At 46.3% G+C, this 15,884-nt stretch overlaps 1 non-coding gene across 1 annotated transcript; it reads left to right on the forward strand.

Annotated features, from left to right (window-relative positions):
• The first annotated feature begins 14,612 nt into the window (after window positions 1-14,612).
• TRNAN-AUU (transfer RNA asparagine (anticodon AUU)) lies at window positions 14,613-14,686 on the forward strand. Its single transcript has one exon. It is a non-coding gene; the product is annotated as a tRNA-Asn (tRNA).
• Window positions 14,687-15,884: the final 1,198 nt, after the last annotated feature.

A 15,884-nucleotide genomic window follows, 5' to 3' on the forward strand; every position in this document is an offset into this window, starting at 1 on the left:
GAAGATTGTTGCCGACCCGCGGGGCCGCGCATCGTTTGTCGCTGGCTGCATACACACTTAACGATAAAATGAGCGACGTCGCTCATTAAATCGTTAAGTGTGTACGGACCTTAAACAATTTGGTTTGGTTAATAAAATAATTTTGCACAGAACAGTGATGTTATACGAACATTTTCATTAAACATTTAAAAAATCAAATGTTTATTCTTACAGTGAAATTTTACATTTCTGAATAAAAAAAATAAATGTAAAAAAAGCGATGAAATTCCATAGACAAAAAACCTTACGGTTTCACATGTCCCATTAAGGCTTCTTAGACATGATCGAAATTTCAGAAGCCTGTTGTAACTCTTCCACTCAAACTCCAAAAAGCAATGAAATTCCGATCATTAAGGCTGACGCCTTAATGGACGTGTTCCTTGCGCAATACAGATATGGTATGCCATCACAGCCTGTGGGTAAGTGCAGATTCAGCACTCTCACAGAGTGAGATTGCTGTCACTCACACAATGGTGGAGCTGCTAATTCACAGATTTGTGTGCTCATTGGAATACACACATGCAGTCTATGCAACTGAAGGTCTGAGCGGAAGACAACGCTGCTCAGATGAGGTAAGAGTGTTGTTGATTGGAGGGAGGAGAGCGGTGTGGATGGGGGAACAGAAGTGTGTGGATAGAGGGAACACTAAGCAGCACTAATGGGGGGGACAGAGAAACACGGGGTAATTCAGACCGCAGCAGCAGCAGCGATTGCAGTCTGAATTAGTTTGTGAGGTGCGCACGTGCAATGGCCGCACTGCGCGTGCGTACCCCAGGAGCCCAGTGAGATGCTATCACCCTGCCTGATTGATAGGCAGAGGTGGTTGCGGGGAAGGAGGGGGGCGTGCAAACAGCGTTAGAATGCCATTGGCAGGGCATGGTCTGCACAACGGAGGCGTTTCCGGACCACTGGGGGGTGGGCTGTGGCGGTTATCCCCCTGCCAAGAGCGCAGGATCCACTAAATTTACCTTCAGGATGTCAGCTACATGAATAGGGTAAGAGTGGTGTGGATAGGGGGTAGATTAAGCAGCAAGTATGGGAAGGGAGACAGAGCGGTGCAGATGGGGGAAATGGTGCAGATGGGTTGAAAACACTGGCATGGATGGGTAGAAAACTGGTGCAGATGGGAGAGAAGACAGTGTGCCATGTACTGGAGGAGGCAGAGTGACGTTGAAGATGGAAACACTGAGCAGCACAGAGAGAAGGAAACGGTGGTACAGACAATGCACAGGTGGGGAAAGACAGATGGTACAGATAAGTTAGTACAGACTAGCACAGATGGGAGAACACAGCAGTAGGGATTGGGGAAGACCGGGCAGCATGGGGGTGTATAGGGGAAGTAAGTGTAGATGCATAGACCGTAGATGGGGTATTATAGTTTAGCAATTAACCAAGATGTTTGAGGGAGCTAAATGTGTATACTAAGTGAGATGGATGTATGGAGTTAGAAGGATGTTGTAACAAGGTGGCTTTGTTGTGTTGACTGAATGGGATGGTTGTGGGCACTGTGTGGGATGGGAGCACCACAAAACTGCTCAGACCTTCAGTTGCATAGACTGCATGTGTGTATTCCAATGAGCACACAAATCTGTGAATTAGCAGCTCCACCATTGTGTGAGTGACAGCAATCTCACTCTGTGAGAGTGCTGAATCTGCACTTACCCACAGGCTGTGATGGCATACCATATCTGTATTGCGCAAGGAACACGTCCATTAAGGCGTCAGCCTTAATGATCGGAATTTCATTGCTTTTTGGAGTTTGAGTGGAAGAGTTACAACAGGTTTCTGAAATTTCGATCATGTCTAAGAAGCCTTAATGGGACATGTGAAACCGTAAGGTTTTTTGTCTATGGAATATATATATCACAAACATATATGATTCATACATATATCACACACACATACATGATACATACATGAGAAAGACCTGGGATGGTGATGAGGCCAGGGCCCCCTGCTGATGTTGCGTTGAGGAAGGCAGTGTTCCAGGGCGGATGCCAGTCGGGGAGAGCGCCGCGCAGCCCGGGAAAAATACTGCTGAGGAGCTACATCTGGAAGAGCCCCTGGGAGGGAGAGTGCCACATGCCCCATCCTGCGCGGCAGACTCTGCAGGCCTGCACATGGGAAGGGAGGTCTCTGGCCACACATACTCACCCTTCTGCTGAAGCCCCGCTGCTGTCCCCATCAGCGATCTCCAGCGGGGAGCGGGGCCAGGATGAACCTCAACCTGTGAGAACTATCTTCATGATCAAGAGATCTCATATGCAAGATAAGTATGTGTTGGGATAGGGCTGGGGAGGGCGGCTGCTCGGGCACACCCCCGTCAAGTTAAGGAGATTTAACTGAGGAAGCACAAGGGAACTCTCGTCTGGGGACAACAACTGCAGGGAGACCACATCTTTTCAGATGAACATGGGAGGGCAGAAGGCTGCCTAATACTGAAGCACCCTCAGACATTAAACCATATGCAACAACTATTGCAAGCATTCCTGGGGGAAGTTCTGCAGCAGACGGATTTGCATACGGTGATGTCATCCAAGCAGTGGGCCAAAGTTGGCTGGAACCCTCATCTGTATATGAAAAGAGAAAAGGGGCATGCAGGGCATGGCGGCCTTTTGCGGCGCTTGGATAACCCCAAGTTTGCATTAAACACCCCCACCCTCCTTCGGTGTGGGGCTCATGTTGGCCATGCCCAAGCCCCTGAAGCATTCAAGCTGATTTCTTGCAGCAGCTGGGCACTGTAACAGCTTCAGAGCTGCTCTACAAGACAAGTAAAAGGGTGTGGGCCCTGCAGCACCACCTGTAGTTTGCATACACACATATATAGGACAGCATCTCTTATATGCCCCAGGGTCAATAAAATAGTATCCTTGTCTAGGCTATCCATCCCCTCAGATAAGGTATTTGTCCATGCCGCTACAGCACTACACACCCAGGCCGACGCAATTGCCGGTCTGAGTAAGGTACCTGAATGTGTATAAATGGACTTCAGGGTAATCTCCTGTTTGCGGTCAGCACACTCTTTGAGGGTAGCCGTATCCTGGGACGGGAGGGCTACCTTCTTGGATAAGCGTGTTAATGCTTTGTCCACCCTAGGGGAGGATTCCCATCGTAACCTATCCGTTGATGGGAAAGGATACGCCATAAGAATCCTTTTGGAAATCTGCAGTCTTTTATCTGGAGATTCCCAAGCTTTTTCACATAACTCGTTCAGCTCGTGTGAGGGGGGAAAGGTTACCTCAGGCTTCTTTCCCTTGTACATATGTACCCTCTTGTCAGCGACAGGGGGTTCCTCTGTGATGTGCAAAACATCTTTTATTGCCATAATCATAAATCGAATGGATTTTGCCAATTTTGGCTGTAACTTTGCATCATCGTAATCGACACTGGAGTCAGAATCCGTGTCGGTATCTGTGTCAACAATCTGGGATAGTGGGCGCTTATGAGACCCTGACAGTCCCTGCAACATAGGATCAGGCATGGGTTTAAATCCTGACTGTCCCAAAGCTTCTGCCTTGTCTAATCTTTTGTGCAATGAGTTTACACTAGCATTTAAAACATTCCACATATCCATCCAATCAGCTGTCGGCGGAGACACCACATTCATTTGCTCCCGCTCCTCTCTAATATAGCCTTCTTCCTCAGACATGTCGACACACGTGTACCGACACACTACACACACAGGGAATGCTTTTTCTGAAGACAGTTTCCCCACAAGGCCCTTTGGAGAGACAGAGAGAGAGTATGTCAGCACACCCCCCAGCGCTATATAACCCAGGAATAAAACAGTAACTTAATGTTTGCCCAGTAGTGCTGCTGTATGTAATTTGCGAATTATGTGCCCCCCCCCCCCTCTTTTCAACCCTCTTGTCTAACGTGGTATAAGCAGGGTAGAGTCCGGGGAGCTTCCTCTCAGCGGTGCTGTGGAGAAAAAATGGCGCTGGTGAGTGCTGAGGGAGAAGCCCCGCCCCCTCGGAGGCGGGCTTCTGTCCCGCTTAAACTGTAAAATTGGTGGGGGCTTATACATATATAAAGTGCCCAGCTGTATATATGTTATATTTTTGCGAAAGAGGTTTATATTGCTGCCCAGGGCGCCCCCCCTGCGCCCTGCACCCTTACAGTGACCGGAGTATGTGAGGTGTATGGGAGCAAAGGCGCACAGCTGCAGTGCTGTGCGTTACCTCAGTGAAGATCATGAAGTCTTCTGCCGCCTCTGAAGTCTTCTTTTCTTCTCATACTCACCCGGCTTCTATCTTCCGGCTCTGCGAGGGGGACGGCGGCGCGGCTCTGGGACGGACGGCGAGGGTGAGATCCTACGTACCAATCCCACTGGAGCTAATGGTGTCCAGTAGCCTAAGAAGCAGGACCTTGCAACTCAGATAGTAGGACTGCTTCTCTCCCCTCAGTCCCTCGATGAGGGAGTCTGTTGCCAGCAGTGCTCCCTGAAAATTAAAAACCTAACAAAATACTTTCTGTCAGAAAGCTCAGGAGAGCTCCTGAAAAGCACCCAGTCTCCACTGGGTACAGTATCAAACTGAGGTCTGGAGGAGGGGCATAGAGGGAGGAGCCAGTGCACACCCAGAACTAAAGTCTTTCTTAAAGTGCCCATGTCTCCTGCGGAGCCCGTCTATCCCCATGGTCCTTACGGAGTCCCCAGCATCCTCTAGGACGTTAGAGAAAATAGGATTTTAATACCTACCGGTAAATCCTTTTCTCTTAGTCCGTAGAGGATGCTGGGCACCCGTCCCAGTGCGTACTGTGTCTGCAGTTATTAAATGGCCCTTAACTCCAGAACATTTATGTGGAGATGAAAACATCCAAGGAAGACTTGACCATCTTCCTTGGATGTTTTCCCTCTGTGTGACTGCTCTCCAGCCTCGGAGGGTTGCATCCGTGGTCCCTAGGATCCCGTCCTGGATCCCGAACCATCGCCCCTCTAGGTGGTGAGAACTGTGCAGCCACCAATGGAGTGAGATTCTGGTCTTGGAAGACAGGATTATCCTCCGGTGCATGTGTAGGTGGGATCCGGACCACTTGTCCAACAGGTCCCACTGGAACACTCTGGCATGGAACCTGCCAAACTGAATGGCCTCGTAGGCCGCAACCATCTTCCCCAGCAACTGAATGCATTGATGGATTAACACTCTTGCTGGTTCCAGAATTTGTTTGACCAGACTCTGGATCTCCAGAGCCTTTCCACTAGAAGAAAACCTCTTCTGTGTCCAGTATCACTCCCAAAAACAACAACCGCGTCATTGGGACCTACTGCGATTTTGGCAAGTTTAGGAGCCAACCATGTTGTTGAAGAACTGTCAGGGAGAGTAGATGTTTTGCACCAACTGGTCCCTGGATCTCGCCTTTATCAGGAGATCATCCAAGTACGGGATAATTGTGACTCCTTGCTTGCGAAGGAGGACCATCATTTCCGCCATCACCCTGGTGAAAATCCTCGGAGCCGTGGACAGACCAAACGGCAACGTCTGAAATTGGTAATGACAATCCTGAATTGCAAACCTCAGGTAGCTTGATGCAGTGGCTAAATGGGAACATATAAGTAGGCATCCTTTATGTCTACCAAAACCATGAAATCTCCTTTATCCCCCGGACTGGAGATCACTACCCTGAGAGATTCAATCTTGAAATTGAATTTCTTTAGGTAGAAATTAAGGGATTTCAGATTTAAGATTGGTCTGACTGAGCCGTCCGGCTTCTGGACCACGAAGAGGCTTGAATAAAAACCTTCTCCCTGCTGACTAAGGCTGATTTGAACAATCGGTGAGGGGGAACGTCTTGAAACCCCAGTTTGTACCCTTGGGACACTATTTGTAAAACCCACGAGTCCAGGTCCGAATGAATCTAGAACTGACTGAAGAGTTTTAGACGTGCCCCCCACTGGTGCGGGCTCCTGCAAGAGAGCCCCAGCGTCATGCAGTGGATTTGGCAGAAGCAGAGGACGATCTCTGCTCCTGCGATCTTGAAGAGGCTACAGACCTCTTCCCTCTTTTCCTTCCTCTACCTGCAAAGAAAGGGGAATCTTAACTTCTTGCATATCTATTGGGCCGAAATGACTGCGTCAGATAATGATGCGTCTTCATCCGTTGAGAGGGAACATAGGGCAAGAAGGATGACTTACCTGCGGGAGCTGCCGAGATCAAATTAACTAGGCCGTCGCCAAACAAGGCTTCACCTTCATAGGGAAGAGACTCCCTTTCTTCTTGGAGTCAGCATCAGCATTCCCTTGGTGAATCCACAATGCCCTCCTATCCGAGACTGCCATGAAATTGGCCCGTGAGCACTTGTGCCCGGTGTAGGATTTTTAAATATGTGTAGTTTACTGTATGCAAGGGTTTAAAACCTTTTAGGAACTGAGATCTAAGGTGTATTACATGTAGTTTAAAAAAAACAAAAAAGGTTTATTTTATGGCAGTAGTTTCCAAACTGGGGTTCTTGCACTGGTAGCATAGTTTGGTGGTCCAGGACCAATTAAAATTATTTATACTTTATTAAATTGGCAAAACCATTCCCTCACAACATAACTGAACCTGAGGATGACATGCTATAAACACAATTTACTTAATTTTATATTTTTTTCTGAATTTCTCAATAAAAAAAACTTTGGCCTAGGGGTGCCGTGAAACAAATTTTGATACTCTAGGGCAGGGGTGTCAAACCCATGGGCCGCATGCCGCCCCCAATGCATCCTTTTGTGGCCCACAGGCCGGGGTCCGGCAGGGGTCCTTTTGTGGCCCGATCACCTTGCTTAGAGCGAGGGCAGGAGAGTGCAGCCAGAGTCTTTGCTTTCTATGTGCGGCACCATCTTCCCGAAGAGATCACCGGGAAGATAGTGCCTCTTCCACTGGCTACAGCACAGGTATACTGGGGTGGGGTAGCAAACTGGGGGCCCCAATGGGCCCCTCCAGCAGTCCCTCTACCAAAACACGTCTTTTGGTGGTTTTGCGGTGTTGTTATAACTACATGGTGACGATACTGTAGCACAGAGATTTTCAACCATTTACAACTCACGTCACACAGAACAAGATTTAAATATTGACAAGGCACACTGAAATATAATGGTGATGCATGGTGCAGTATCGTGTCCTAGGATGTCATGTCGCAGCTTCTCCATAGGTAACGCCTGAACAGGCCCGGTGACAGGGGGGACAAAGGGGACACTTGTTCAGGGCTCCAAGTATTAAGAACAGAAATAATGGGGCCACAGTGCCAATATTGCTTTTTAAAGTGTATCCACCAACTGCTCAATTTAAGCAGGAAAACAATTAACAGGCCAACTAAACCCTCCCCCCTCCTTTTACCCCATCACTTTGTCCAGTCCCTGTGGTCCATACTGTATTGCCATTATTATGCATGTTGCTGTGCTGGCCCTTTTCTGAATGTCCCTGCCACCGCCACCGAAGAGCTGGATAGCCCAGTATGAAAACCACCTGCTGGCCTCACTGACGGTCCGAGTCAAAGGCTCCAATTTTTTTAAAGAACCCTCTGCCAAGTTAAGGGGGGTTGAGGGGGCCCCAGAGATATCAGTGCACTGGGCCCCGAGATTTCTGTTGCTGGCCCTGACCCTCAGGGGCGTATCTACCCCTTGGCCAGGATGGCACTTGCCAGGGGCACCATCCAGCTGTGCTAACCGTGGCTAAGGGATAGAGTTCTGCAGTCTCGAAAGGGCGCTATGGCAATCAGCGTGGGACTGACCAATTAGACGGTGAGGGAAGGATACTGAAATTGTCCCAACCCTGTTACAGTTTGAAACGCCCCTCAACTGCTGTCCACTGCTTCACTCCTAGCTCTGCCCCTTTGAAATTATTAATCCCTACCCCCCGGTAGGCGGAGTTCTCCAGGCCCATACTCAGGAGTCACCACTGCTGTACATTATGTGCCGGTTGTAGAGGCAGAGCGGGGAACATCAGAGAACGCCACAAATTACACAGTGGGCAAGGAGATGGCTGGAGACAGCTGCACAGCCATGCCTTGCAAGTTCGAGAGAGCTGTTGAATTTCAGCACTTCAAGTCAGAGCCTGCCCCCTGCTGCCCAAGCAGTCCGTGACAGTTAGTGTCGAGGAGGGGGGGATTTGTGCATGTGTGCTATCAGTGTGTGTGTGTGTGGGGGGGTGGAGGATGTGTGTGACTGTGAGGGAGCTGTCAGTGTCAGTGGGGAGAGGAGCAGGAGGGAGTTGTCAGTGTGTGGAAGTGATGAAGGTTGTCAGTACTGGGGAAATGTGTGTGTGTGTGTGTACTAGATTTAGGAGTGTGTGTTTGTGAGAGGTTTCAGTTGGGGAATTAGAGTTCATACAGTAATTAAATGTTTTCATATTGAGAACTACATCTCCCAGCATATACAGTGTGCTGGGGATGCTAACAAGCTTTATTTAAAAGTTTAAAAAACATTGCTTTTATGACTGCAATGGTTTAAAAGGGAGAGCTATAAATCAATTTATCAGTGAATGATCGCAGTTTGAGCTGTTACATTTTACTGAACCACCTATCCCTCCACACTCACTACCTGTCCTCAGGATACATTTACCATCCCGGCAGACGGTATACCGGCGGTCATTTGACCGATGTTGGAATCCTGACACCACTTGGGAGACTGGTGCCGGCACACAGACAGCCAACATCCCGAAGGCGAGTATTGGAGGGAGGGTTAGGACCGGGGGAGCGGGTGTTAGGGAAGGCACTAGGAGGGGGGGGGGTTAGTCCTAGCTGCCACCCCCTGAGGGTTAGCCCTATCCGCCACCCCCCCCAGAGGGTTAGGATTAGGTATCATGTGACTGCTGGAATCCCGAGCGCCGGATGCCATACCCAACCCCCTTTACTTTTTCAGGCATTTCTATCTCTCCTCTCTCTATGGTGTTCCGATTGCCCACTTTCCCTTGTGCTTTTCTCTCTCTCTCCTTTGTTTAGAGCATCAGTTTCTGTAGTCCACTTTATCCTTATTTTTTCCAGTGTTTCACTATCTCTCTGATGTAATGAGGATGTATGGTCTAGAGGGATCAGTAATGCATTGTACTGTATAGAGGCGTCAGGGATGTAGCGTAGGGTATAGAGGCGTCAGGGATGTAGCGTAGGTTATAGAGGCATCAGGAATGTAGCGTAGGGAATAGAGGCATCAGGGATGTAGCGTAGGGTATAGAGGCGTCAGGGATGTAGCATAGGGAATAGAGGCGTCAGGGATGTAGCGTAGGGAATAGAGGCATCAGGGATTTAGCTTAGGGAATATAGGCATCAGGGATGTACTAGCAGGTATATAGAGGTCAGTGTACTGTATAGAGGGGTCAGTAATGCAGTGATGGTTATAGAAAGGTCAGTGATGTAGTGTAGGGTATAGAGGGGTCAGTTATGTAGTGTGGGGTAAAGAGGGGTCAGTAAAGATACTAAGCTGAAGTACTTAGAACACTTCTTGAATTAAGACACAACCTGCAAGAAAAAGTATGCAATATGGGTGAAAAGGCAAATGTCAGAGGTCTGATACAAGTAACCAGCTCCACACCTTCACCACATAGCGTTATGTTAAACTGGGATATGTTCTTTTTTGGTGTGTGTGTATGTGTGTGGGGGGGGGGGTGCCAAAGGAAATTTTTGCCATTGGCTCCTTTGGTCTAGAACCAGCCCTGATCACAAAATATTTTTGTCTAAGCAGACTGGACATTGATCAGCGTTGGCTCATTCTCAGCCCCCCGCCCAGCCTCTGCTGCCAACAGACTGCTATTAGCTAGTTAACCTTCTGCCTTCCCTATCTATGACACAGACTGCTGCTAATGCTACCAGACTGTTCCCAGTGGCTTCACACCAACAGTGAATCCCAGCCGATGATGTAGGGCAGCGTGTGGGGGAGGGGGTCAGTTGCTGTGGCTCCAACATGGTAACCGCCAATGGACTGCAATGCTTTATCGAAAGGGGGGGCGCCAGTCCCTTACTTTGCCAGGGGCGCTTGGACCCCTAGCTACACCTCTGTTGACCCTAACCGATACCCCTAAACTAACCATAATTCCTGCAGTAAAAATCCATGTTTCTATGTATATAGGGGGTCATTCCGAGTTGATCGCATGCTGCCGTTGTTCGCTGCGTAGCAATCAGTTGAAAAAAATGGCTAATCTGTGCATGCGCATGCTCCGTAATGTGCATGCGCATCGTACGGGTACAAAGTCCATTGTGGTTTTGCACTAGTTCTAGCGATTATTCCAATCACAGAACAGGCCACAAGGAGATTGACAGAAAGAGGGCGTTTCTGGGTGGCAACTGACCGTTTTCAGGGAGTGCTTGGAAAAATGCAGGCGTGGCAGAAGAAATGCAGACGTGGCTGGGCATTCGCTGGATGGGTGTGTGACATCAAAAGCCGTCCCTCGGTTGTTAGAATCAACGCACACGAAGTGTAACTACAGTGCTGGTCTTATTTTGAAACGATTTTGCAGGCGCTCTGCTGCTCAAGTGTTCGCACTTCTCCAAAGTGAATATACACTCTCCAGTGGGCAGCGACAATGCGTTTGCATGGCTGCTAAAAACTGCTAGCGAGCAATCAACTCAGAATGACCCCCATAGTGTATTGCAAGAAAATATCTGTAAATCCAATGGTACCGTAAGTGCGGTATATACTCGCACTTCTTTGCGGGGTGAGAACATCTCCCCTAAGTGAAGTCAGCCCTATGAATAGAGTTTGTGTGATCCCTGTGCAGCAGTCACAGAAAGGGTTCATCTCTGCAGTTTGTCACTCAAATTACATTGCTGCATTTTTTTCTAGAAGTGGATCTGAGAGCTGTTACCCGCAGACCAGCTACAATAATTATCCTGGGTACTCACTAGACCAGTGGTTCTCAAACTGCACCCTGGGGTGCCTCAGGACACTTGCAGGGGTGCCTTGGATTGGTGGTCCAGGACCAATTCAAAATATTTATAGTTAGTGTTATAGGCAAAACCAGTGCTGTTGGCTGGCAATCATAACATATGTGCACAAGCAGAAGCAAATCCTGTCCCCTACCAAAGGGCCAGTGCTAGGGTGTTTGGCGCCTCCCTGCAAACTATTAATTTGGGCCCTCTCTCCAATACTTAATAAAGGGACAGTGCGCTCCTTAAAAAAAGAAGGTGTGGTATCACAAGGAAGGGGCATGGCCACACAATAGCACCCCAAATCAAAATACGCCACACAGTAGCACTATCTTATTGTCATTACACCGCATGTAATAATAATAATAATAATACCCACAGTCGCAGTGCCCTTTATACACATAACCACCATATCAGTGCAGCTTACACACATAATGCCAACAGTAGCAGTGCCCCTTCTACACATGCCCACGGTGGCAATCCTTTACATGGCAAATATCAACCTGGTTTTGCCATGTGAAGGATTGCCACTTTAAAAACAAACAATCAAACAAAAACAAAAAAAACAACAGGAAAAAACACAAAATCTCTCACTTTCTGATTCTCACACCCTATTACATTCCTCTCTATATATTTAAATGTTTCTATTACTGTATGTTCCCTCTTCCCTTCTCCAAACTATACACATCAACATTTTTTAGTATTTCCAGGTAAGTTTTGTGATGTAGGCCATGCACAATTTTAGTTGCCCTAATGTATTTACAGCCTTCTGGAGATATGGCTTCTGGAACTGAACACAGGATTCTAAATGTGGCTGTACCAAGGACCTATACAGTGGCATTACAGGTTGAGTATCCCTTATCCAAAATGCTTGGGACCAGAGGAATTTTGGATATCGGATTTTTCTGTATTTTGGAATAATTGCATACCATAACGAGATATTATGGTGATGGGACCTAAATCTAAGCACAGAAGGCATTTATGTTTCATATACACCTTATACACACAGCCTGAAGGTCATTTTAGCCAATATTTTTTATAACTTTGTGCATTAAACAAAGTGTGTGTACATTCACAGAATTCATTTATGTTTCATATACACCTTATACACACAGTCTGAAGTTCATTTAATACAATATTTTTAATAACTTTGAGTATTAAACAAAGTTTGTGTACACTGAGCCATCAAAACACAAAGGTTTCACTATCTCAGTCTCACTCAAAAAAGTCCGTATTTCGGAATATTCCGTATTTCTGAATATTTGGATATGGGATACTCAACCTGTATTACTTTTTTCTGCTACTGGTTCTTTAACCTATGCAAACAAGCATCTGACTTGCCTTTCCTATTGCTTTGTTACATTGCTTACCTGAAATAGTAATACTTAGATAGCTTTCCTCTTGCCATTATAATGCCCTTAATATTATAGTTAGCCTTTGCATTTTTGAGACGTGTATGATTTTGCATTTTTTGGCATTAAATGTTGCCATGTTCTTGACCATTCCTCTAGTCCAGGGGCGGAACTGCCAGAGACAACGGAGTCAGTTGCCGCCGGGCTCCAGCCCTAAAGGGGCTTCCTCCATTGCCCCCCGGCTGTTACGTGCCCTTCCTACTAAATAGACAAAGGCGCTACCAGCAGGGTCTCGCAGTTTGTACATTCCATGCCGTAACACCCTTCTTTCCACCTTCACAATGAAGCTATTGGTACTTTGCAAAAAAAAAAAAATTATTAGCATTGCAACTCAGCAGATCAATGCAGTGTGCAGCCACACACTCCATATATCTGCTCAGCCACAAAGCTGATTATTTCTTCACAAAGTACAAGGTGAGCTCCAAATAGAATTCTCTAGCTTAGATTATACCTTTCTATGCAAGGGTAAATAGCTCAATTGTTTGACTGCAATGCCACAGGAAATGGTTTGGATCCAAGACAGTGTGACTGAATAATAAAGAAACCTTAAGATGAGTTCATGAATGTTGTATAAGTATTAGTGAGAGAAGGGGTCAGGAGCATGCTAGGCTGCAAAAAATAAGGTAGGCTGCAAGTGAAAGTAATGATCTCCTATATATTTTCCCAGATCTGTCACTCTGTGTGGCTAACTCTGGGGGAAGTCACAGCAATGGGCGGAGACGGCAACTGCAGGACGATACACCAGTGCCAGCAGCAGACCGTAACAAAGTGACAGATCAGGGAGAATATATAGGAGGTAGGGAGGTGGCCATGGTACATGGCTGGCCAAGGGACACTAGCTCATGTACCCCTTTACCACTGAGGCTGGCCACCAAGGATGGACCTGTCACCAGTGCACATGCAATAACCTCTTCTGCTGCCCTCTTTGCAACTCAGATTGCCCAGTGCTCCCCTTCGCTAACAGTCCACAAAGTTTCCCCATCTCACGATCTGCCTCCTCACCCCCACTTTCATCTCTACAGCACACGCGCATATCATACAAGATCCCATCATGCGTACGTAGGTCTGAAATGCAAGAGGGAGGTTGGGGGGAGATTGGCATGTGCCAGCAACACCACACAGCTCACTGTGACCACAGTGGAGAGGCGCTGCAACAGGACAATACACCAACCTCGGAGCAAGGAACTGCGTCGGTCAGGAGGAGAACTATTTCAATAGCATAAAAAGGTTAATGCGTCCCACCCTATGGACACCAGACTCATCAAGTCACTGTTGCCAGAGTCTCATACAATGACTCTGAACCTCTAAGCACACTATTTGACTGTCCACACCCTGCTGTGCCTATTACCCATCTCCTCCACCACCCTCAACACTGACCCACACATCATTCACCCACAAAGATACAATAAAGGTAGTTTGGATAAATTAGCTAAATGAAATGGATTTAACCAATTTATCTAAATGACCATTTTTGGATGTTTTCCAGTGTTTGTGAACAAATGGTCAATTGTAATTTGCTGCCACATATTAGCATAATTTTGTTTCAACTAGAAAAAAAAATTGGACAGATAATCTAAGTGTGGATCCAGTTTAAAGGTCCGTATTCACGGCCCGATTTTGGGGAGAGATGTGTGCTGAGCGAACTGCTCAGCACACATCTCTCCCCCCGCTCAGCACAGCGTGATGTGTGCTGAGCGTACGGGGGGTGGGGGGGGGCGCTCATTTCACCCCCTGTGTAGGGCATTCTGTGTGTATCCAGCTTAACAGGTGTGAGCATCATACAACTACTGACTTGCGAGTAACTATACAGCAGCTCCATACCTTGTGACTTGAAGAAACACCAGTTAACCCCGGGAATGCTGCAGTCAAAGCAACAATTCCTCTTCTTCAATTACCATTTTAATAATAGGGTAAAGAAAATGAAGTGGATTTTAGAAAGAAAATAATACTGTCAATATACTATTAAAACAAATTAAAATGGTAAAAGTTATTGTACTTTAAGTAAAAATAAAAGAGACAAAATATCAATCCCAGTTTTGGATTACTTTAATTAACAAAAAAAATGCATATAGCAGAGGATAGTTTCAATCTGCCTACCTCTGGGTTATGGGCCCAGCATGCTTCCATTGCAGTACTCTGCTGCACATGTAAGTGCAAGAGATCCTGAAGCACTCACTCATCATGGGAAAGTACCAATGTGTTTCTTCGTTGGTTGATGGAAGAAACATCTTACAAAAACTCTCCAGATTATTGACTTTTTAAAGTTTTTCTAGGAAACGTTTTAGATGAATGCTTATTAGCCTTTGTCAGTATGGACTTTTGCAAAGTGTCTCTGTGGCGCAATCGGTTAGTGTGTTTGGCTATTAACCAAAAGGTTGGTGGTTCAATCCCACCCAGGGACGTAATTAACCTTGTGATCAGATTTTGGTGATATTTAAGTAGACAAGTCAAAATTTCAAACCTCCTCTTATGGTGTAGGGTACATGGCCTTCTCTGATGTAATCAGAGTTAGATTTGATTCAGTGATTTTATAAAAAACAGCTAGGAAGCACAATTTAGCAGTGGGTTGCAGAGAAAAAAAATATGCTGGCAGAAAAATCCAATCGAGTGATTAAACAGCTCTTCATTTTCTGGCTTTATTTTTATGCTAACAAATTTGTTCTCTGAAAAGTGTCCACAAAGCCAAGTCTCTGATTAACACCTTTGTAAGGATGGTTTTTCACCTATTACTAAATTAAACTTGCTTCATTGGAAAGGCAGCAAGATGCATCCTCATTTCAATGTCTACTGAAATAATACAAGTTGACACCAGGAAACATTAACGCCACTGCATCCTTGCTGCTTTCTCATGTGGAAGTCTGTTTAATGTGAAAACAAATGTGTGTGTTTTTTTCAACCTGGAAGCCCAACATCGATTAAGATCGATCTTAAATAGACCCCTGGGTTTTAAGGATAACCATGGTTGAGTCCAATGGTTAATTCACATTGACCGAAGTTCTAATTAAGTCACCTGTGCTCAAGCATGATATCCTTAAAATCTGGATTGCAATGACAGCATTTTGGAACTATGCCTAAGGGTTTAATTTTTACATTTATCCACTGACAATAAATCTACCTACAATATCCCTGTAACTGTTATGATTACAGTATTTCACTAAATAATTTAATTTGCTGAACCTTCTGTAAAAAGAAATATTAAGCTGCTGTAATTCCCAGATGCAGCAAATTTGTTAGCTAGTGGGCAAAACCATGTGCACTGCAGGGATGGGGGGGGGGGGGGGCAGATATAACATTTGCAGAGAGATTTAGGTGGGTTATATTGTTTGTGTGCAGGGTAAATACTGGCTGTTTTGTTTTTACACTGCAATTTAGATTTCAGTTTGAACACACCGCACCAAAATCTAACTCTCTCTGCACATATTATATACCCCCCCCCCCCCCCCCCCTGCAGTGTACATGGTTTTAGCTAATAAATTTGCTGCTGTGACTCAGATCTGAGTTAAGCCCTATGTATTTGGCACTGGCAAAGGGTTAGAGGCCTTGCTGTAGAGCTCACACCTTTCTTATCATGCATTGTAATATTTCCTATGTCCTGATGTT

This window comes from Pseudophryne corroboree, unplaced genomic scaffold (assembly GCF_028390025.1).
Source record: "Pseudophryne corroboree isolate aPseCor3 unplaced genomic scaffold, aPseCor3.hap2 scaffold_306, whole genome shotgun sequence".
NCBI classification, from domain to species: Eukaryota; Metazoa; Chordata; class Amphibia; order Anura; family Myobatrachidae; genus Pseudophryne; species Pseudophryne corroboree.